Here is a 25277-nt window from a genome sequence, read left to right as displayed (position 1 = left end):
TTTTAGGTATCTGTTAGAGCAGTACCTCACTCCTGGTAACAAATTCTGTCTTGGTTATTTAGGGCTGCTATGACAGGAATACCACAAGTGGATGGCTTTAAGACAGAGAATTATTCTCTCAGTCTAGGAAGCTAGAAGACTGAATTCAGGGTGCTAGCTCCAGAAGATGGATTTCTCTCTCTGTTAGCCCTGGAGGAAGGTCCTTGTCATCAATCTTCCCTTGGTCTAGGAGCCTCTTAGTGCAGGAACCTCAGTTCCAAAGGACGCACTCTTCTCCTGGTGCTGCTTCTTGATTGTATTAGGTCCCTGTGTCTGTCTGCTCACTTCTGTCTGGTATGTCAAAATAGATTGGCTTAAGATACAATCTAATTTTGTATATTGAGTCCTGCCTCATTAACATAACTGCTACTAATCCCATCTCATTAACATCATAGAGATAGGATTTACAACACACAGAAAAATCCCATCAGATGACAAAATTGTGGACAGTCACACAATACTTGGTATCGAGCTTAGCCAAATTGATACACATATTTTGCGGGGACACAATTCAATCCATGACAGGACAGTTGTAAAATTAGTAAGAATACTTTCCTTTGGGAAAGGCCAGGTTCAAAACCAGTTATCTTCAAGGACTTACACATCCTTTGGTCATGACCTTTCATGTGAAGGATCATGGAGCAGGGACAAGACAATGGGAATTTTACATAAATATTTTTGGGGACACTTTGGAAGGCTTCAAATCAAGTAGCGAGGCTGTGCTCTGTTTGTTCTGAGTATAATGGAGGTAAAATCTACCAACCCTCACCAGAGGGATACCCTCATCATCAGGGTATCTCTTGGGAGATACCCATTGCTAATAGGACCTGTGTTCAAATAGTAAGTGGATTTTATTCAACTAACTCCCTCCAACAGTTACACATTTGTTTTAGTTGTGATTTGCGGATATCCACATTTAGTAGAAGATCTTCCCTGTCACCAAGCTATGGCAACTTTTGTGGCTAAGAAATTGCTGGAAAATATCGTTCCCACTTGGGTCTCCAGCCATCCTTTGCAGTGATTTAGGTACCCCACTTTACTGGACAAGTGATTGCTGCTATTTGTAAAATATTTCCTGTTTTTTGTCAGCTCCATTGTTCTTACCACACGCAGTCCTCTGGATTTGTAGAACGGAACAATGGTATCATAAAGACCTAATTGGCAAAACTTTCATCTTCAGTGTGGCTGACCTGACCCTCATAAATTGACCCCTTGTGAGATAATTGCAGGGTAGCCAATGAATTTACCTTATTTATCAGGAACTGCTGATTCAGATTTGATCCAAGCCAATTTATTAAAATATTGCCAGGCCTTAATTCATTATACCAAGGAGTGTGCTCCTCAAGCAAGCATTTGATGGCGGAGGTACAATGCCTCCTCTTGCACCTAGCAACTATGTTTATTGGAAGACACACCAATTAAAGGATTCACTTGAGCCTTGTTGGAAGGGTCCATACCTATTCCCCCTAATTCATCCTTGTGTGGCTAAATTACGAGGAGTTAAGGAGTGGGTCCATTTATCTCAACTGAAAAAGTCTACAGCACCTGTTTGTGCTAGAAGTCACAGAAGAACTCAAAGTGAAATTCACTTGTGTTCAAACATGAAGTAGATGACTACAAGAGTGGATGACTTACCCCAGGTCATGGAGCTGGAACATGCAGGTGGCTAAGCTTTAGACTCTGATATACTGCTATCTTTCTAGCTTTAGCTTTTCTGTATGTTATATACTTAAGAATTATTTCTTGGTAAACATTTATGCAACTTTTGGAGATTTTTGGAGTTAGTTTGGTAATTTTAACCAAACCCATTGCTGTTGAGTTCTTTCTGACTCATAGCGACCCCATAGGATAGAGTAGAACTGCCCCATAGGGTTTCCAAGGAGCACTTGGTCCATTTGAACTGCAGACCTTTTGGTTAGCAGCTGAACGTTAACTACTACACCATCAGGGTTTCCTTGGTAATTACAGGCACAGTTATTTTTTCTGAATGTTTGTGGTAGTATTCCTTTTCCATATGTGTGTTCTAATCATGACTCCCATTACTGCTTTAATACCTTTATTGTTTCCTTTTTCTATTGCTTGGTAAGAAAATGCTTTTATCAAATTAGTTATTTCAGTAGCCGGTGCTAACAATTTAATTGAGTGCTGGATGCATCACTCTTCCCCTCAGTCTACACAAGATCATACCGATCCTTTTGCTGTGCCAGTATTAGATTATAAATCCACACCTGATTTTACTGTTGATTTTGAGAAACTCTTTAAATGGGCTATCCATGTCATATTATGGCTACTTCCAGAATTACCCACTTATCCATCAACTCCCTGTTTCAATCTTACCAATGCATGGTTAGAATGTTTTATTCTACCCACACCGTGCAATCTTTTTCTTGATGGTGTTCAATATTATTCTACAGTAGTAGCAGATAGTCATTTTAAAAATAATAAAAAACTCTCAGTTTGTGCGTGACTCAAGGATCCCTGGAATTTGGAGAATTATCCATTCGTGATGATTCATTAACTGCAAAGTGACTCAGAAGGGCCAATCAGTCCATCCCATTTCCTTATATTCAAACCTGGGCAGGCATGTTGTGTGCCCCATCTAGATGTGTCTTTTTGTGTGGAGGATCAGCTTATTCAAGGAAAAACTCTGGTAAGTCACTCTATATTTGGGCATTGTCATGTTTACATGGTTGGAATATATGCTAGGCCCATGTACCTTAAAGATGCTAGGAGTTACCATGAGTATTCATTCATACAATAACACCTTGCTATGGAACAGTAACTTGAAATTAATATCCATAAAGAAGATAGAACTTGTCCTCTCAGATAATCCCATCATTTATTACCCAGGATGGGGAGATCCTTCTTATGTGCTGTTGTGCCCTGGCTTGGTATTATGCAATAGAACATCCCATTAGCAATTTATCTGCCACTATGGCTAAAATTGTCGATGATGTGGCCAATGGAATGGCCGCCCAACAAAAACTTTAGAATCCTTGGCAAAAGTAGTATTGGACCATGGAATAGTTCTAGATTTCCTCTTAGCCCAGCAAGGAGAGTTTTGCTCCATTGCTAACGCCTGTTGTTGCTCTTGGATTAACTGGAGATGTTGAACAGGATATTGCTAAGATTCATCCAATGGCTGTTTGGTTACAGTCTATACCCCGTATAACTTTACCATTCTTTTTTTATATCTTCAATTGGCTACTTAATAGTGCAGGTTCTTGGTTACGGTCTCTGTTGCAAACTGGGTTAATTATTTTAACAATAATCTTTATTATTGGAATTATAAAATGTGTTATGCGATGTGCATCTACAACAGGAACTGATAACCCTGCTTCATCTCATGCTCAGAGAATTATGTATATCAACACTGCATTCAAGATCATGCTCAAAGAATTATGCATATCAACACTGCATTCAGGAACCCAAAATCAGAGAAGCCTTATGACTTATGTTAGCCATTTGAAAGTAAGTCAGGTTGTTCCTCCAATGTGGCCATACCCTATCCACTCCCCATACCGAAATCACTGAAGACAGCTGCTGAGCCATAGCATGATGGACGTACTGGAGCTGCCCAGCAACCAAGATACCGATGGTCCCTGATTATGGGGGAAAAGGGGCTTAACGTGAAAAACTAGAAAGGCATAAATTATGAAGGTTGAGCCACCACCTGGGAGTAGCATATTGCCAAACTCATGCAGAAGACATTATGCCCATAACTGTGAACAAAGGATGTTCTTCAGAACCCTTGATCAAAAGAACAGAATGATGTGGGATATAAAATCAAAAGAGGCATCTGATGTAAAGTAAAATGGGTGAACTAATGCTAAAGCTCAGTATAATCTTTCACACAGATTCAAATACTGTTGCTTAGGAACCAACCCTGTCATTAAGGAAACTCTATTCTTTGTGGTCAGGCTAAGAATGTGGATATTACATGTCCTGGGGTCTGTAACCAAACCTTATTGAAAGTTTTTGTGTTAAATCAGTCCAGAAAATCTTATGTTCTGAGCAAGGTAATGTTTAGCAATCTGTTCCCGACAGTATCTGTTACGCCATCATCATGTCATCATTTCGTGATGGTCATGAGACCCTCTCCACAAACACATACCTTGCAATTTTGTCCTTTAGCCAATTAATGTATGAATTTTTTTTTTAGCTATATGTAACCACTAATGTTAAAAATCATGTTTTGCTTTCTCCCACCTTTGATTGATTTCAGTCACTGTAAACCAATCAGAATGTTGTGTTTTGTAGTTCCTCCCATGGCATATAACTATGTGTGATTTGCACTCTCTCCCTTGGATCCATGAGCTTCGGACTCTGAGGTTCTCATGGTCTCCATTTGAATGACATATGTCTTTGATTTTACTCTAACAGAATTGGAGAATCTCTCTACAACAATCATAATTTGGTGAAACTACTTGGAGAATCAGCAAATGCACCGTCAAAAACTAATAGACAAAAGGTTTAAATAAAATCAATAAGCTTAATATCAGCATTTACATAAAATCAGTAGTAGACAACCATCCACACCACTCCCTCAAGACAGTAAGTCCAGCCATTTTACAGGTGAATTTTACCAAACTTACAAAAGCAAACATCTTTCTTTTATTTAATGAAGTAAATAAGAAGCTAAAAACACAGGACCCAGAGACCAGGTGTGTAGTACAAAGACCTGACGCAGCAGGTGCTGTTCAGACACCTTGCCTTTTAACCCCAAACAGTTGCTGTCAGGCTGATTCTGACTCATGGAGACCCCACATGTGTCAGAGTAGAACTATATACTCCATAGAGTTTTAAATGTTTGATTTTTTTTAGAATTAGACCCAAAAGCCTTTCTTCTGAGGCACCTCTGGGTAGACTTGAATCTCCAGCCTTTCAGTTAGCAGCCAAGCACGTTAACCGTTTGTATCAACCTTCTGACATATTCAACTTTTTGATAAGTGCAGTCATTTAAGCAGCAGGACCATTCAGAGCCACTTCATTTATTCAAAAAATCTTCCACATGACTGCTTCAAGGGTATCTTGGCTGGTGATGGCTCTTCTGTGGTTCAAATCCATGCAAAATGCATATAATATACTTCTGTAAGAAAATACACAATAATTGTATGTGTAATATGATATAAACTCTGGGAGGAAAAAAAGCAAAGATCTATGAAGAATAAGAAAGACTGGAAGAAAATATACCACAATGTTAAGTGAAGTTAAGTTTGAATGACAGAAGTGTGAGTCATTTCTTCTCTTTTGGATTTTTCTTTAGTGAGAAATAATTTAGTAGTTTCCAAATATATTGATGCTTCTTATTAAACTTAAAAACTTTTAATGGTTCTATTACTTCATTGAAACAAACAGAAAACAACTAGCAAAATAGCAAAAGAAAACCTAACTGTATCAACGAGAACATTAAAATTGAATGGACTAAACACGCCAGTCCAAAGGCAGAGATTATGTGACTGGATAAAACAGCAAGATCCAACAATGGGTCTTGCTGCTTACAAGAGGAACACCTTAGATTCAAAGACACAAGTAGGTTGAAAATAAAGAATAGAAAAAGATATAGTATGTAAATAGTAACCATAAGAGAGCTGGAATGGCTATATTAATATCACATTAAATAGACTTTAAAACAAATATTACTATGGACCTTTTTGATAGTCAATACATCTAGAATATATAACAATTATAAACATCCTTCAACAACAGACCCCCAAAATGCATGAAGCAGATACCAGAAGGATTAAAAGAGGAAATAGACAATTTATCAATAATAGTTAGGACTTTCAATACCCCACTCTCAGTCATTGATGGAATAACTACAGAAGACTTTAACACTACTCATTAACTTGACATAACTGATATTTATAAAATGCCCAAGGACTGCAGAACACATGCTCTTTTCAAGTATACATGGAACATTTTCCAGGGTAGGCCTTATACAGGAGCCAAAAACAAGTCTCAATAAAATTAAAAAGACTGAAATTATGCAAAGTGTGTTCTCTGATTCTCTGACCACAATGGAATTAAATTAGAAATCCACAACAGAAAGAAATATGAGAAAACACCAAATACTTGAAAATTAACACACTTCAAAATAATCCATGCATCAAAGAAGAAAACAGACGAGACATTAAAAATAATTTGGACTTAATGAAAAAAAAACACAACATATCAAAACATATGGGATGTATCTCAAGCATTGCTTGTAAAGAAATGTATAACTTTAAATGCCTGTGATAGAAAGAAGAGAAGTCTCAAATAAAAAACCTAAGCTTTCACCTTAGGAAACTACAAAACAGTGAGCAAGCTAAACACAAAGCAAGCAAGAGGGATGAAATAATACTGCAGCTGAAAGAAAAACCCAGAGAAAATCAAATAAACCAAGAGTTGGCTTTTTGAAAAGATCAACAAAATTGACAAACCTTTAACCTTTGGCTAGACTGACCAAGAAAACGAAAGAGAAGACACCGATTACCAAAATCAGGAACGAAAGCGGGGGCACCACTACCAACCCTACAGAAATGAGAAGAATTATAAGGGGTCTGCCCGCCCTCCGCCTCGGTCCGCTCGGGCTCTTCTCACGGTGGTGGCTCTGCGGCTGGGGAGACCTGCCAGAGGCCGCTCTGTCTCAGCCGCCAACTCCCCCAGCGCAGGTGCAGGTGAAGCGGTGGCTGTCACCCCCAGGGTAGAACCCCTTCATGCACGAGCTGCGCTTCAGCACTCTGCAGAAGGCCCAGATCGCCATCATGACGCTGACCCTCTTCCCCATCCGACTCCTGTTTGCCGCCTTCATGATGCTGTTCGCCTGGTCCTTCGCTTTTGTACCTTTACTGGGATTTGCTGAGAGAGAACCAGAAGAGCCGCTGGCTTGTGGCAGAAGGTCGTGGACTTCCCGCTCAAGGCAGTCATGCAGATCACGTGATTTGCCGGCGGCTTCCACCCGGTGGCCCAGAAGGGGTGACAGGCCCTACCGACTGAGGCGGCCATCCTGACCCTTGGCACCACACCCCTCGTACTTCGACGCCGTTCCCGTGACCAGGACCATGTCGTCCATCGTGATGAAGGCAGAGAGCAGGGGTATCCGCATATGGGGAACTCTGATCAAGTACATCCGGCCAGTGTGTTCGGATCAGACCAGGACTTGTGCAGGAAAACAGTGGAAGAGATAAAGAGAGGGGCTTAGTCCAATGGGAAGTTATGACAATGATTTTTCCAGAAGGTACTTGTACCAATGGGACCTGTCAAACTACCTTCAAGACTGGTGTGTTTATCCTTGGTGTTCCTGTCCAGCCTGTGGTTTTAGGATACCCAAATAAGCTGGACACGATCATGTGGACGTGGCAAGGACCTGGAGTGTTGGAAATGCTGTGGCTCGCCCTGTGTCAGTTTCACAGTTAGGTGGAAATTGAGTTTCTCCCAGTTTACCACCCTTCCAAGGCGAAGAGGAGCCCGGTGCTATACGCCAGCAACATGAGGCGCGTCACAGCAGAGACCCTGGGCGTCTCCATCATGGATTTCACGTTTGAGGATCGTTAGCTGGCCCCAGCGGAAGGACAGTCCGTCTCCCCTCCGACACTTGCCTTCTAGAATTCGCCAGGCTTGTGAGAGGCCTGGGGCTAAAGCTAGAAAAACTTGAAAAAGATCAGAAAGCGCAAAGGTGAAGAAGGGCGAGAAGACTGACTTGTGAAGTTCACGGAGTACTTGGAGGTACCCCTTTCCGACACGCTGGACTGCATCTTCTGTTTGACGAGAGCGGAGGTGGCAAGATGGACCTGCGGGAATATGTGATCGCCTTGTCTGTGGTCTGCAGAGCGTCTGAGACTCTGGACACCATCCAGCTGCCATTCAAGATGTATGCATGGCAGGAGGACGGCTGCATAAATGAGGAAGACCTGTCCTGCATTCTGAATACGGCCTTGGGCGTGGCAGAGCTGCTTCTGATACACCTCTTCAGCGGTGTGGATGAGGATGAGAAGAATCTCTTTTGCTGACAGGTTTGCACACATGTACCCAGACTTTGCAGAAGAATATCTGTATCCTGACCAGGCACGGTTTGAAACCTGCGCTTAGACTCTTGTCAGCGCCAACCCCGAACAGCCTCTGTACTGACTTCAACCCGGAAAGCACTGACCCAGGGAGGAAGCCTGTCCATAGGAAACTGGACTAGGACAGAAGGTTCTGGAGTGAGGAACCTCCCCGGCTCTGTCACCATGCCCTACCAGGGGCTGTGGCTCCCCATTTGCTCATGAGGATATCTGGTGTTCTCTCTCCCCACAGGGCCTACACATATTGTCTCCAGACTCAGGTTTTAGAAGAGGTAGGGTGTGTAAGGGGCGATGGTGACAGGATGGTTAAGCACTGGGCTTCTAGCCAAAAGGTCAGTCCTTGGAACCCACTAGCAACTCTGTGGGAGAAAGATGTGAGTCTGCTTGGAAATCCTATGGGGCAGTTCTACCGTGTTCTGCTCTTTTTTGATTGTTGTTTGCTTGATATAATTTTTTCCATCCTTTGAGTTTTAGTTTGTTTGTGTCTCTAAGTCTAAGGTGTGTCTCTTGTAGGTAGCATATAGACAGATCTTGTTTTTTAATCCATTCTGCCACTCTCTGTCTCTTCATTGGTGCATTTAGTCCATTTATATTCAGAGTTATTGTGGATAGGTATGGATTTAGTGCTATCATTTTGATGTCTTTTTTGGTGTGTTGTTGACAGTTTCTTTTTCCCACTTAATTTTATGTGCTGAGTAGATTATCTTTATATATTGTCCTTTCCTCATATTTGTTGTTGTCAATTTTGTTTCTGCTGAGTCCCTATTTTTCCCTTGTATTTTATTTTGATGTGTAGGATAGTTTGTCTCCTTTGTGGTTACCTTGTTTACCCCTATTTTTCTAAATTTAAACCGAACTTTTACTCTTTGTATCACCATATCTTCCTCTCCATATGGAAGGTATATGATTATATTTCTTAGTCCCTCTTTAGTATTTTAATGTTGTCTTCTTTTACATAATAATATTGCTATTACCCTGTTTTGAGCTTTTTTTTTTTTTTTGAATAATCTGGCTTTGTTTTCTTGGATTACCCTGTCTGGGTTGACTTCTGGTTGCTCTGCCCAGTGTTCTAGTCTTGAGTTGATACCTGATATTACTGATTTTCTAACCAAAGAACTCCCTTCAGTATTTCTTGTAGTTTTGGTTTGGTTTTTTAAAAATCCCTAAACTTGTGTTTATCTGGAAATGTCACAATTTCACCTTCATATTAAAGAGACAGTTTTGCTGGGTATATGATTCTTGGCTGGGAATTCTTTTCCTTCAATTTTTTAAATATGTCATCCCATTGTCTTCTTGCCTGCATGGTTTTTGCCGAGTAGTCCGAGCTTATTCTTATTGGCTTTCCTTTGTAGGTGGCTTTTTGTTTATCCCTCGCTGCTCTTATAATTCTTTATCTTTGGTTTTGGCAACTTTGATTGTAATATGTCTTGGTGACTTTCTTTTAAGATCTACCTTATGTGGAGTTCGATGAGCATCTTGGATAGATATCTTCTCATCTTTCACGATATCAGGGAAGTTTTCTGCCAACAAATCTTCAACAATTCTCTCTGTATTTTCTGTTATTCCTCCCTGTTCTGGTACTCCAATCGCTCATGGGTTATTTCTCTTGATAGAGTCCCACATGATTCTCAAGGTTTCTTCATTTTTTAAAATTCTTTTATCTGATTTGTCTTCAAATATATTAGGGCCAAGTGATTTATCTTCAAGTTCAAAAATTCTAGCTTCTACTTGCTCAATTCTGCTCCTCTGACTTTCTATTGAGTTGTCTACTTCTGTAATTTTATTGTTAATCTTCTGAATTTCTGATTGCTGTCTGCCTATGGATTTTTCCAGCTTATTAAACTTTTCGTTATGGTCCTGAATAATCTTTCTAGTTTCTCAAGCTGCTTTATCTGTGTGTTCCCTGGCTTGTTCTGGGGGTTGCCTCATTTCCTTCTTGATGTCTTCAAGGGTTCTGTATATTAAACTTTTGTATTCTGGCTCTGGTAATTCCAGGAATGCACTTGCATCTAGAAGATCCCTGGATCTTTGTTTTGAGAGCTTTATGAGGTGATCATGGTCTGTTTCTTTATGTGACTTGATATTGACTGTTTTCTCCGAGCCATCTATAAGTTATCATATTAATTAATGCTTGCTTACTGTGTCATAGCTTCTTGCTTTGTTTTGTTTTGGTATACCCCTATGAGTTGCTTGAGTGAGCTAGCTTGATTATTTTCACCTTTGGAGCTCTGACGTCCTGTCCGCAGATGGCTAGAGCTGTTATCTGGTATATCAGTCTAGGAGTCCATTCAGTTTTCTTGTATGAATTCAGCTCAGGTGTCGAGGTAGCTGATCATCAAGTGTGTGGTACAGGCTCTGTCCTACAGTCTTAGAGGGGCAGGGGATATTGGCGTATATACTGGTATCTGATTGCAGCAGGGGGTCACACTCTGAACAAAGCAGAGGACTGAGAACCAACCCCCGAGTGTCTCTGAGGAAAGTGCGTCCCTGGTCCCTAGAGCGTGCAGGTGGGTGGGTTCTGCAGATGGACTATGGGCATCCAATGTTTTTGTTTGTAAGGACTGGGAGGTACCAGTAATCTTTAGACCCCTGTCGTGGGTGACTTGGTGACCTGAGTGGAGCTACCAGTTCTTAGGTCCCTGATGTGGGTAGGTGAGGACCTTGTTTAATAGGCAAAGCAATGTCGAACATCAAACACTCACCTCTCCACCACACAGCTGAAATGGTTGGATTCTGCCAACAACAGCCTATTCCCCCAAAATAGGCCCACACAGGTCCATGCAGAAGGGAAGGGTGCTGAAAGCCCATGGATGGTTTATGCCTGGACAGGAGCCGCTTCTGTCCTGAGCTCCCCTGGTTAGTGGAGCTAGCAAATTATCTTTTCCCCCCGTTGCAAATTTTTTCCTTCCCCAAGGCCAGGAGGATGGCTCTAGGTGCTCAACAGGGCCTATCTCAGGCCCAGGGAATTCAGCAGCTGAAGCCAGCTTGGGGCTGGGGGGCGTGCGGTAAAATATACACAAGTACTTAGCTTCTGCCAAGAGTGCTGTTCTTTTCAGGTTCCGGAGGTGTGAGTAGGCTGTGTGGCTGGCTGTTTCTCCCTTAGGAAACTGCGGCTGAATGTTGGTACCAGTCCACCGCCACCACCGCTCCGGGAATGGTGCCTGAGTGCTCCCCACGATTCAGGTCTGGTAACTCCTCTCCGCTTCTGAACGGTCTCTTCCTCCCCCTGCCCCTCAGATCATTGTCTAAGCTTGCCTTTGAAGCTCAGGGCTCCCAGCTTTTCACAAATATACTCGTTTCACTTATTTTCGGGGGTCTTTGTTGTAAAGAGGGCTCGATGGAAGCGTTTGTCTATTCCACCATCTTGGCTCTGCCTCCCATTGTTACCGTTTTGAGTATTTTTTTATCTTGATTTCCCTGTCTGGGGTGACTTCTTATTGCTCTGCCCAGTGTTCTAGTTTTGGGTCAATACCTGATATTATTGATTTTCTAACTAAAGAACTCCCTTTAGTATTTCTTTTAGTGTTGGTTTGGTTTTTACGAATTCCCTAAACTTCTGTTTATCTGGAAATGTCCTAATTTCACCTTCATATTTGAGATATGGTCTTGCTGGATATATGATTTTTGGCTGGCAATTTTTTTCCTTCAATTTTTTATATAAGTGATCCCATTGCCTTCTTCCCTCCGTGGTTTCTGCCGAGTAGTCTGAGCTCATTGTTACTGACTCTCCTTTGTAGGTGACTTTTTGTTCATCCCTAACTGCTCTTAAAATTCTCTCTTTATCTTTGGTTTTGGTTTTGGCTGTTAAAATTATGTCTTTATCTTTCTTTTGAAATCTACATTATGTGGAGTTCGATGAGCATCTTGGATAGATATCGTCTCATCTTTCACGATATCAGGGAAGTTTTCTGCCAACAAATCTTCAACAATTCTCTCTGTATTTTCTGTTATCCCTCCCTGTTCTGGTACTCCAATCACTCGTGGGTTATTTCTCTTGAGAGAGTCCCACATGATTCATAGGATTTCTTCATTTTTTTAATTCTTTTATCTGATTTGTCTTCAAATATATTGATGCCAAGTGTTTTATCTTCTGTCTCACCAGTTCTGCCTTCCATTTGCTCAATTCTGCTCCTCTGACTTTCTATTGAGTTGTCTACTTCTGTAATTTTGTTGTTAATCTTTTGAATTTTGCACTGAAATCTCTATGGATCCTTGCAGCTTATTAAATTTTTTGTTATGTTCTTGAATAACTTTTTTAATTTCTTCAACTGCTTTATCTGTGTGTTCCTTGGCTTTTCTGCATATTGCCTGATCTCCTTCCTGATCTCGCTCCTGTGGTCTTGAAGCATTCTGTCTATTAATCTTTTGTATTCTGCATCCGGTAATTCCAGGAAGGCACGTTCATCCAGAATATCAGTTGATTCTTTGTTTTTAGAGCTTGTTGAATCGATCATCATCTGCTTCTTTATGTGATTTGATATTGACTGTTGTCTCTGTGCCCTCTGTAAGTATGGTATTAGTTCATTTTATGTTTGCTGACTATATCCTAGCTTCTCACTTTGTTTTGTTTTGATATATCCATATAGGTTGTGTGAGTGAGCTAGCTTGATTATTTCCACCTTTGAAGCTCTAACATCATGTCACCAGATGGCTAGTGCTGTTATCAGGTATATAAGCCTAGGAGCCCATTCACTTTTCCTGTATGAATTCAGCTCAGGTGTCCAGGTAGTTGGTCATCAAGTGTGTAGTACAGGCTCTGTCCTACAGTCTTAGAGGGGCAGGGGTGATTAGTGTAGGTACCAGTATCTTGTTGCAGCAGGGGGTCATGTTCTGAACAATGCAGGGGGCTGACATCCATCCCCTGAGTGTCTGTGAGGAAAGAGCATCCCTGTTCCCTTGAGCGCATAGTGGGATGGGTCCTGCAGATGGACCTTGGGCACTCAATCCTTTTGGTTTTAAGGACTGGGAGGTACCAGTTATCCTTCGACCTCTGTTGCGGTTGGCTGGGTGACCTGAGTGGAGCCACCAGTCCTTAGGTCCCTGATGTGCGTAGGTGAAAAAGGACCCTGTTTAATAGAGAAAGCAATGTCAAACATCAAACGCCCACTTCTCCACCGCACAGCTGAAACAGTTGTAGTTTGCCAACAAGGTCCTATTCTCCTGAAATAGGCCACACATGTCCATGGAGGGGGAAAGGTATTCAAAATCCACGGATCATTTATGCCTGGACAGGAGCTGCTTCTGTCCTGAGCTCCACAGGTTAGTGGAGCTGGCAGATTATCTTTTCCTTAGCTGTGAATTTATTCCTTCTCCAAGGCCAGGAGAATGGGTCAGGACATACAACAGGACCTATCTCAGGCCCAGGGAAATCGGCAGCCACTGAAGCTGGCTTGCAGGCTGGGGGTGCAGTAAAATATATGCAAGCACTTAGCTTTTGCAAGACCGCCGCTCTTCTCTGGTTCTGGAGGTGTCAGTAGGCTGTGCGGCTGGCTGTTTCTCCCTGAGGATACTGCGGCCAAACACTACGATCAGCCCACTGCAGCTTGAGGGTTCCTAGTGATTCGGGTCCAGAAACCCCTGTCCACTTCTGGACCATCTCTCCCTCCCCCTGCCACTCAGTCCATTTTCTAACTTTGCCTTTCATGGTCACGGCTTTTAGCTTGTCATAAATGCAATCGTTTCACTTGATTTTCGGGGAGGTCTTTGTTGTAAGAGGGTTCACTGGAAGCGCCTGACTACTCTGACATCTTGGGCCCCCCTCCAAAAATATCTTTGTCAAATGGCTGATCATCGTCATACCTTCACCAAGGTTGAAGCCTTATCTAGTAAAACCAGGAAGGCCAGTAACACAATTATTATTTAATACTGTTCAAAATTTTGGCCAATTCAATTGAAAAGGAGAAGAAATCAATAATCTTAGTTAGAAACAGAGAAAAAGTATGTCAATATTGTCAAGAAATAATATAAAATTATTACTATTGACAGGTGCGATAAACTACATGACAAACCACAAGGCTATATTATAAAAAAAAATCTCAAATATGCCATGTACTTCCTTCTTGCCAAGCCATCTTCTCAGTGCTTCACACGTTATTATCTCATTTAATCCTCACAAGAACCCTGTCGTTGTTAGGTGCCATTGAGGCAGTTCTAATTCATAGCGACCCTGTGCACAACAGAACAAAAGACTGCCAAGTCCTGCACCATCCTCACAATCGTTGCTATGCTTGGGTCCATTGTTTCAGGCATTGTGTCAATCCATCTCTTTGAGGGTCTTCCTCTTTTTTGCTGATCCTCTACTTTACCAAGCATGATGTCCTTCTCCAGGGACTGATTCCTCCTGATAACATGTCCAAGGTATATGAGACCCAGTCTCACCATCCTTGCTTCCAAGGAGCATTCTGGTTGTACTTCATCCAAGACAGATTTGTTCATTCTTTTGGCAGTTCACGGTATATTCAGTATTCTTCACCAACACCACAATTCAAAGGCATCAATTCTTCTTCAGGCTTCATTATTCATTGTCCAGATTTTGTGTGCATATGAGGCAATTGAACACACCATGGCTTGGGTCAGGTGCACCTTAGTCCTCAAAGTGACGTCTTGCCTTTTTGACACTTTAAAGAGATCTTTTGCAGCAGTTTTACCCAATGCAATGCATCTTTTGATTTTTTGACTGTTGCTTCCATGGATGTTGATTGTGGATGCAAATAAAATGAAATCCTTGACAACCTCAATCTTTTCCCCATTTACAGTGATGTTCCTTGTTGGTCAAGTTGTGAGGATTTTTGTTTCCTTTATGTTGAGGTGTAATCCCTACTGAGGCTAGTGATCTTTGATCTTCATCAATAAGTGCTTCAAGTCATCTTCACTTTCAACAAGCAAGGTTGTGTCATCTGCATAATGCAGGTTGTTAATGAGTCTTCCTCCGATCATGATGCCCTGTCCTTCTTCATATAGTCCATCTTCTCGGGTTATTTGCTTAGCATACAGATTGAATAGGTATGGTGAAAGGATACAACCCTGATGCACACCTTTCCTAACTTTAAACCATGCAATATCCCCTTGTTCTGTTTGAGTGACGGCCTCCTGATCCATGTACAGATTCCTCATGAGCACAATTAAGTGTTCTGGAATACCTATTCTCTGCAATGTTATCCATAATTTGTTTTGTTCCACACAGTTGAATGCCTTAGCACAATCAATAAAACACAAGTAAACATCCTTCTGGTGTTCTCTGCTTTCAGCCAGGATCCATCTGACATCAGCGATGATATCCCTGGTTCCATGTCCTCTTCTAAATCCGTCTTGAGTTTCTGGTGGTTCCCTATTGATATAATGCTGCAGCTGCTTTAGCATTCAAAATGATCTTCAACAAAATTTTTCTTGCATGTGATATTAATGATATTGTTTGACAATTTGTGCATTTGGTTGGATCACCTTTCTTGGGAACAGGCATAAATATGGATCTCTTCTAGTCGGCTGCCAGGTAGCTGTCTTCCAAATTTCTTGGCGTAGATAAGCGAGCACTTACAGCGTTGCATCTGTTTGTTGAAACATCTCAACTGGTACTCCGTCAATTCCTGGGGCCTTGTTTTTTGCCAGTGTCTTCAGTGAGCTTGGACTTCTTCCTTCAGTACCGTTGGTTCCTGATCATAGGTTACCTCCTGAAATGGTTGGACATCGACCAGTTCTTTTTGGTATAGTGTCTCTGTATATTCCTTTCATCATCTTTTGGTGCATCCTGTGACGTTTAATATTTTCCCCATAGAATCCTTCAGTATTACAACTCGAGGCTTGAATTTTTTTGTCAGTTCTTTCAGCTTGAGAAATGCTGAGCATGTTCTTCCCTTTTGGTTTTCTATCTCCACGTCTTTGCACATATTGTCATAATACTTTTCTTTGTCCTTGCAAGCCGCCCTTTGAAATCTTCTGTTCAGCTCTTTTACTATATCATTTTTTTATCCTTTTGCTGTAGCTACTCGATGTTCAAGAGCAAGTTCAGAGTCTCTTCCGACATCCATTTAGGTCTTTTCTTTCTCTCCTGCCTTGTCAATGACCTCTTCTTTCTTAATGTATGATGTCCTTGATGTCATTCTACATCTTGTCTGGTCTTTGGTTATTAGTGTTCATTGAACCAAATCTATTCTCGAGATGGTCTCTAAATTCAGATGGAATATACCGAAGGTTGTACTTTGGCTCTTGTGGACTTGTTCTAATTTTCCTCAATTTCAACTTGAACTTCCATGTGAATAATTGATGGTCTGATCTGCAGTCAGCCCTGGCCTTGTTCTGACTGATGATATTGAGCTTTTCCATCATCTCTTTGCACAGACATAGTCAGTTTATTCCTGTGTATTCCGTCTGGCAAGGTCCATGTGTATAGTCAACATTTATGTTGGTGAAAAAAAGGCATTTGCAATGAAGAAGTCATTGGTCTTGCAATATTCAATCATGGGACCTCTGGCATGATTTTATTACCAAGGCCATATTTTCCAACTACTGATCCTTCTTCTGTTTCCAGCTTTCACATTCCAGCCACCAGTAGTTATCAGTGCATCCTGTTTGCATGTTCGATCAATTTCAGACTGAAGAAGTTGGTGAAAAATCTTAAATTTCTTCATCTTTGGCCTTAGTGGTTGGTTCGGATTTTAATAATAGTCGTATTATCTGGTCTCCCTTTTAGGCCTGTGGATATTATCCTATCACTGACAGTGTTGTACTTCAGGATAGATCTTGAAATGTTCTTTTTGACATCGAATGCAATGTCATCCCTCTTCAAGTTGTCTTTCCCAGGGTAGTAGACCATATGAATGTCCAATTCAAAATGACCAATACCAGTCCATTTCACCTCACTAATATCTAGGATATTGATCTTTATGCGTTCCATTTCATTTTTGACTGTTTCAAATTTTCTTAGATTCATGCTTTGTACATTCCATGTTCTGATTATTAATGGATGTTTGCAGCTGTTTCCTCTCATTTTGAGGTGTGCCACATCAGCATACGAAGGTCCCAAAAGCTTGACTCCATCTATGTCAACTTTACTTTGAGGAGGCAGTTCTTCCCCAGTCGTATTTTGAGTGTCTTCCAACGTGAAGGTCTCATCTTCCGGCACTGTAGCAGATAATGTTCTGCTGCTATTCATAAGGTTTTCACTGGCTAATTCTTTTCAGAAGTAGACTGCCAGGCCCTTCTTCCTAGTCTGTCTTAGTCTGGGAAGTCAGTTGAAACCTGTCCCCCGTGCGCGACCCTGCTGGTATTTGAATACCAGTGGCATATTTCCAGCATCCCAGGAACACACAAGCCCACACAGTATGACGAAGTGACAGACACGTGAGGGCACAGGAACCCCAGGAGGTACATTTATCATTGCTTCTATTTTGCAGATGTGGAAACTAAGTTCCAGAAGTGTTGAGTAGGAGGTGAGTGGTGAGTGGTAGAGCCAGGATTCCAATCTGAGTGACCTGATTCTGGAGCCTGCACACGTAACTTCCCTGCTACCCACTGTTTAAAAACCAAAGGATATCTTTCAATAAGAAGTCCCCTTACATAATACATGAGAAGCAACAGCTTTTTGTATATCGTATCATAGCCACTTTGAAAATATAATGGGAAAACACAAAACACAAAAAACATTCTACTTACCATAAAAAAAAAAAAAAAAAACCCACTGCTGTCGAGTTGATTCCGACTCATAGCGACTCTATAGGACAGAGAAAAACTGCCCCATAGAGTTTCAATGGAGCACCTGGTGGATTTGAATAGCCAACCCTTTGGTTAGCAGCCGTAGCACTTAGCCACTTCACCTCCAGGGTTTCCCTACTTACGATGGCAACTAGAATTATGTATTACCAAGTAGCCAATTTAAAAAGACCAGCATAAGGAAAATTTCAAACTTTACTGAGAGACAGAGAAGACTTAAATAAATGGAGAGACATTCTGTATTTGTAGTTTAGAAATCAATATTGAAAAGATGTCAATTATTCTCAAACCAGTCTAGAAATATAGTGTAAGTTCCAAATTATTAACATTTTTGTCAGAATTTGCCAAATCGTTCTTTTAAGAAAAACATTTAATTTCAAAAGCTCATTATATTAAAAAAATCAGAAATGTGTCATAAAATATTTCCTTCAGAAGTAATCACTCTTTATAGTTTGGATTATACTCTCACACACCTGCACAGAGACACACACAAACTTTTTTTTTTTTTTACATAAGTGGATCATTTTTCTATTCTGTGCTTCAATTTTTTTTCACTTATCAACATGTTTTGGATATCTTTCCAAGCTATTAATACACAACTTTCCTCTTAACCAGGGTAAATATTTGAAGGAGGGTTGCACCATCATCCATTTATCCATCTGCCTGTTAAAGAATATTTGGGCTATTTCCAGTGCCTTAGCTAAAATAAACATTGTTATACATATATTTTTACACACTTAAGCTTTTTTTTTTTTTTTTTTTAAGCTAGCATTTCTGTAGGATCGGTTCCAAAGAGTGTTCTTGCTGGTCATAGGGTATATACAGTTAACATCTGGATAGATGCCATCAGGTTAGTCTCCAAAAACCTTGCTCCTATTTACAATTCCTCAAGAAAGGCTATTTTTTCATACTGTCTTCAACATTGGGTGCTATCAATCTTTTTAAAATTTTGCCCATCTCATAAGCAAATATTGTTTCCCGTTGGTGTTTAGTTGTACAATTTCTTGATCACTAGCAAAATGGAGCTTCTTTTCACAGTTTTCATGGCCATTTGTGTTTCTTCTCTCATGATTCGACTATTTATATCCTTTGATCATTTTAAAATTGTGTTTCTTTTTTTTACTATTAATTTATAGGAACTCCATAATATATCTTACCCTTTGTCTGTTAACCATATTACAGCTATTTTCCCCTCATCTATTTTTCTTTCTCTCTTTTTTTGGTTGTTGTGGTTATGACAAAGCTTTTAACTTTATGAAACAGAATCTGTCAAATTTTCCTCTTATGGCCTCTGATTTGTATCACACTGAGAAATTCCTCCTCAACCCACAATCTTAAATGCATCATCCTATATTTTCTTCTCGTGCATTTAATTCACCTGTGTGAGGTTATTATGGTGTGAGATTGAGAGCTAACTTACATTTTCTTCCAAATCTATAAGTGATTGTTTTAAGATTGCTTATTGAATAATCCATCCTTTTCCTACTGATTTGAAATGTTCTCCTCCCCACAAACCAAGTTCCCATGTATAACTTGGGTCCAGTTCTAGACTTCCTATTCTATTCAATTAGTGTGTATATTCCTATACCAGTCCCATATTGCAATGTCTGAATATCTTTACATATTTTCAAAGGCAGTTGACTAAGTGATTCGAAAGCTATTTGGGTGAGTAAACAAATGAGAATAGCAAAAAGACATAAGACAAACAAAGGTAGTGGGTGATGAATTGTGCAATAAAATGTCCCTAATGAGGAGGCTGTGATACTAGCGAAGGGATAAAAAGACAGATCGATAGAACAGAATAACAAGTCTGTATCTTCACCTACTTATATAAACATAGCATATTATAGGAAACCCTGGTGGCATGATGGTTAGGAGCTATAGCTGCTAACCAAAAGGTCAGCAGTTTGAATCCACTAAGCACTCCTTGGAAACTCTGTAACTCTGTGGTGCAATTCTACCCCGTCCTATGGGGTCGCTTTGAGTCAGAATCGACTCGACCGCAGCGTGCTTGTTTTTTTTTGTTTCTTTGTTTGCTTTAGGGTATTATAAAAGTAAGTCTTAAATACGGCAAGTGTGAATTATTAAAATAAAAGGATAGTCTTAGGATAATTAATTGATATTTTAGGAAAAAATAAATCTCTACTTCATGTATTGTTAATAATGAATTGTGGATTAAAGACAAATTAAAAAATTAAACAATAAGAATAATAGAAGAAAACATAGATGAATATTTTTATAATTTGAGACAAAGCAGAAAAACCATAACAGAAAATATTCATATATTTAACTCCATAAATGGAAATTTCTTTATGGCAAATGATGACAACAACAACAAGACAAAATAAAAATGCAAATGCCAAACTGGAGGGGGAGGGGTTGCTGTATATAATAGACAAAACTGTAATATTCTAGAAGTGTAAAGAGCTCTTTCAAGTCAATAAAGAGATAAACAAGCCAATATAAAAGAGCATGAACAAGCACTTTTCAAAAAAAGAAATACAAATCACCAACAAAGATATGAAATGACCTTCAACCTCCCTCATAATTAAAGAATGCATATCTAACAATATTTTTCACTTGCTAAGTTTGGCAAAGGTTTTAAAAACAATGATAAGAATAATATTACGGTGTATTGCTGTAGATGTGAAAAAGAGGGACTTTTATATATTGTTGATGAGAAGGTAAACAGTGAACCATTTTTGGTGCGCAAGTTGCCAACTAACTGACTAAATAGATGAATAAACCTAAAGTCGGATCCAGTAATTCTGCATGCAGAAACTTAAACTCTACTGTAATGCTAGCACAGCACAAAAGGATGTAAGTCCCAGCTCTTTAATTGCAGTCTCACCTGTTATCTATAGAGATAATCACACAATAGGCTGACTCCAGGGCATTTATATCATCCAGCCCTAAAAACCACAAAGTGTGCAACACCAATACAGTCCATTTAGATTACCTTGGTCCAAGCTCAGTCGGGTCCTTTCCCTATATCTTCAATTGTTCAAAAATCTTTAATGTCTCATATCATTTATTATACAGTCATACACATATGTACCCTTAGACACATATGGAAACCCTGGTGACCTAGGGGTTAAGAGCTATGGCTGCTAACCAAAAGTTTGGCAGTTCGAATTCACCAGGCGCTCTTTGGAAACTGTATGGGGCAGTTCTATTCTGTACTATAGAGTCGCTATGAGTCAGAATCGACTTGACAGCAACGCATTTGGTTTGGTTTTTCTTTAGACACATACACACACTCATGCCTACGAATACATGAAAAAAATCCAAAAGGATATATATCAAAAAATTTTGTGACAAGATTACTTTCTTCTATCATTACTGCTCTGGCTCAGCCAGGTAAGAGAAAAAACCAAGAATCAGGAAGAAGCTATTGTGTGTGGTGCCCGTCAGCGTTAAGTGAATGGAAAAGAGCTTTAACTCAAGGTCCTCCCCAAGGCCTTGTTCCTTTAGCACGGTAAGATCAAAGTGCTGCTGGAGTTGGCTTGTACTGGCTCTCAAGTGTATATTATTAACTTTCCAGGAATTTCGTGAGTCTGTTGATAAACACCAGTTGCCAGTTGCCAGCCGGGTTGACTCCAACTCATGGTGACCCCACGTGTGTCAGAGTAGAACTGTGCTCCACAGGGTTTTCAGTCGCTGACATTTTGGAAGTAGATTGCCAGGCCTTTCTTGAGAGGCACCTCTGGGTAGCCTGGTACTTCTAACCTTTTGGTTAGGAGTTGAGTTTGTTAACAGTTTGCACTACCCAGGGACTCCTTGGTAAACAAACATTATTGAAAAATCACATATGTAAACTCATAATTTAATGAATTGTATTAAAAGCAAAGGTTAATCAGCCCTCAAAATGCATCACTTCCAGTTATGATTCACTGCATTTTACTGTTACGTCTGCTCTTGAGATTACTTCCATCTATTGTATCTTGGTGATGGATATGGGCTGTATTGCTGTGGTGCTGTGCGTCTCTCCCCAGCTCTGTGATCATGACATCACGTTGGTAGCTTGAAATTCACCGTGGTGGGAGTATTTACACCATGAGAATTAGCAGGCACCGCAAATCAATACCTTTTTTTCTTTACACGGAGCTGGTTGTTAAACATTTAACAGCACACCACTGGGTCAGTCACTCTAATAGGAACAATATGTACATTTTCTGTATTCTCTGAGATGAACTGTGTATTATCAATGGGGGCTTTTTGTTTTACATGTATTTTAACAAAAGGGGAGAAATGCCAATTAGACCTCCCTACCTAGAAGTAGAATAAATGGGTGAGAAAGAAAACGTGTTCCACAATCACAGTACATGAGGTTCAAAGAGTTTCTCTGGGGCCAAGGGTGGCTGCATATGTTGAAGGACACAGGATGCGGAATTCGTGGGTTTCACAAGTTTGAAAATCGTGGAGGCTCCAGAAACTGATGCGCAATTGCATTTCACTGGCTATATGCTAGGCATTGCTTTGCTTGTCCTGTACTTCAACTTAAGGTCTGAAAAATCTCCAACTGTGAAAGGAACATATTCTAAACTGTCTGACACTCAACTAGTACGTTCTCATTCCTGGAGAAGCTCGTGTCAACTCATCATGTGGTTCTCCATCTGTACAATAAATGACCAACCTGGGGGGAAAAGGAGCTTCCCTGTGGCAATGTACTTAAAAGAGTTACCAAGTTTAATGTGTCATTTTTCTTTTATAAATAAATAATGTTCCAAACTTGCTAACCTTTTCTATGATGAAAACAATGTCAGTAATGCACCTAAAGGATATTTGAAAAAATATATTTGTCTTTTCAGGGCAAAGGTTATGTTCTAACAAAATGAAAGAGAGCGAGAGAGTGTAACAGCTTTTCAAAATAAACTCATGCAGTCCCGAGGCAAGATGAGAAGGCAGAAAGGGAGAGGAGCTGGTTGATGGGTGAGGGAAATCTGGGATGGAAACGGTGAGTGTGCTGTCATTATAGAGAGACCAACTAGGGCCACATAACAACGTGTTTGTAAATTTTCATATGAGCAACTAGAGCTGTAAACTTTCACTTACAACACAATAAAAAAATTAAACTCGTACTTTGGAGAAAGTATACTGACAATGGGTAGTGTAAGTGTCTCTAGTGTTAGCTGATTTTGAGGCAGAATATTATGCAAGTGGGCCACCTATTGACATCATTTCTATGCTTTAAACGCTTGGAAACAGGGTGTTCGGTCCTCCTAAAAAACTAAAATAAGGTAATTTGTTAACAATATGAAAATGTAGAACCTTCCAATTATTTTGCAACAATAACTGATTGACATTAGGAAAAATGGAAATTGTTAGCTGAATTTCTACAAGGAGCTTTGCATACCTGGTGGATAAGGCTGAAAAATGACTATCACAACTTGTTAGGCAAAGTCCATAAAGCGCTTTTTCCATTTGGTATCTGTGCATGTTGTTCAAGTTCTTTTTCAAGTACTGGAATAATCTGAATTTAGAACTAAACCAATATTGTCAAAAAATTGAGCATATTTACCTTTTCTAAAACACACACACAGATATACATACAAAATGAAAACAAAACCAAACCGTTGCCGACAAGTCAATTCTGACTCACAGCAACCTTGTAGGACAGAGTAGAACTGCCCCATAGGGTTTCCCAGGAGGGCCTAGTGGATTCAGACTTACGACCCTGAACTTTGGGTTAGCAAATGAATTCTTAACTGCTACGCCACCAGGGTTTATATACATATACATATACATATATATTATATATATACACACACATATATTTTTTAGTGAGAACAAAAGTGTGCTGTGTCCTGATAAGTAAAAATATTTTTTTTATTTATTTGTTTTTATTGTGCTTTAGATGAAGGTTTACAGAACAAATTAGTTTCTCATTAAACAATTAATACACATATTATTTTGTGACATTGGTTGCCAGCCCTGCGACATGTCGGCACTCTCCCCTTTTTGACCTTGGGTTCCCCATTTCCATGTGTCCAGCTTTCCTGTGCCCTCTTGCCTTCTCCATCTTGCCCCTGGGCTGGTGGGCCTGTTTAGTCTGGTATACACGGTTGAGCTACGTGCATTATTGTTTGTTTTATGGGCCTGTCTAATCTTTGGCTGAAGGGGGAACCTCAGGAGTGACTTCAGTATTGAATTAGAAGAGTGTCCGGGGTCCATACTCTTTTTTTTTTTTTTTTTAAATAATTTTTATTGAGCTTTAAGTGAACATTTACAAATCAAGTCAGTCTGTCACGTATAAGCTTATATACACCTTACTCCATACTCCCACTTACTCTCCCCGTAATGAGTCAGCCCTTCTGGTCTCTCCTTTCGTAACAATTTTGCCAGTTTCTAACCCTCTCTAACCTCTCATCTCCCCTCCAGACAGGAGATGCCAACATAGTCTCAAGTGTCGACCTGATACAAGTAGCTCACTCTTCATCAACATCTCTCTCCAACCCATTGTCCAGTCCCTTCCATGTCTGATGAGTTGTCTTGGGGAATGGTTCCTGTCCTGGGCCAACAGAAGGTTTGGGGACCATGACCGCTGGGATTCCTCTAGTCTCAGTCAGACCATTAAGTCTGGTCTTTTTATGAGAATTTGGGGTCTGTATCCCACTGATCTCCTGCTCCCTCAGGGGTTCTCTGTTGTGCTCCCTGTCAGGGCAGTCATCAGTTGTGGCCAGACACCATCTAGTTCTTCTGGTCTCAGGATGATGTAAGTCTCTGGTTCATGTGGCCCTTTCTGTCTCTTGGGCTCATAGTTATCGTGTGACCTTGGTGTTCTTCATTCTCCTTTGCTCCAGGTGGGTTGAGACCAATTGATGCATCTTAGATGGCCGCTTGTTAGCATTTAAGACCCCAGACGCCACATTTCAAAGTAGGATGCAGAATGTTTTCATAATAGTATTATTTTGCCAATGGACTTAGAAGTCCCCTTAAGCCATAGTCCCCAAACCTCCGCCCTTGCTTCACTGACTTTTGAAGCATTCAGTTTATCCCGGAAACTTTTTTGCTTTTGGTCCAGTCCATTTGAGCTGACCTTCTGTGTACTGAGTATTGTCCTTTCCTTCACCTAAAGTAGTTCTTATCTACTAACTAATCAGTAAAAAACCCTCTCCCACCCTCCCTCCCTCCCCTCCTCGTAACCACAAAAGTATGTGTTTTTCTCAGTTTATACTATTTCTCAAGATCTTATAATAGTGGTCTTATACAATATTTGTCCTTTTGCCTCTGACTGATTTCGCTCAGCGTAATGCCTTCCAGGTTCCTCCATGTTATGAAATGTTTCACAGATTCGTCACTGTTCTTTATCGATGCGTAGTATTCCATTGTGTGAATATACCACAATTTATTTAACCATTCATCCGTTGATGGGCACCTTGGTTGCTTCCAGCTTTTTGCTACTGTAAACAATGCTGCAATAAACATGGGTGTGCATATATCTGTTTGTGTGAAGGCTCTTATTTCTCTAGGGTATATTCTGAG

At 40.3% G+C, this 25277-nt stretch overlaps 1 long non-coding RNA gene and 1 pseudogene across 2 annotated transcripts in view; both read left to right on the top strand.

Moving 5' to 3' along the window:
* Nucleotides 1–25277, top strand: part of LOC104847334 (uncharacterized) — a 763513-nt gene that overhangs the window by 441612 nt on the left and 296624 nt on the right. The gene's annotated exons all lie outside the window — the stretch shown is intronic.
* On the top strand, nucleotides 5089–8347 carry LOC135228735 (lysophosphatidylcholine acyltransferase 1-like; annotated as a pseudogene).

This window comes from Loxodonta africana, chromosome 27, assembly GCF_030014295.1.
Source record: "Loxodonta africana isolate mLoxAfr1 chromosome 27, mLoxAfr1.hap2, whole genome shotgun sequence".
Classification (NCBI taxonomy): domain Eukaryota; kingdom Metazoa; phylum Chordata; class Mammalia; order Proboscidea; family Elephantidae; genus Loxodonta; species Loxodonta africana.
Note: the sequence above shows the minus strand (reverse complement) of the source record. Positions and strands in the feature narration are given on the sequence as shown.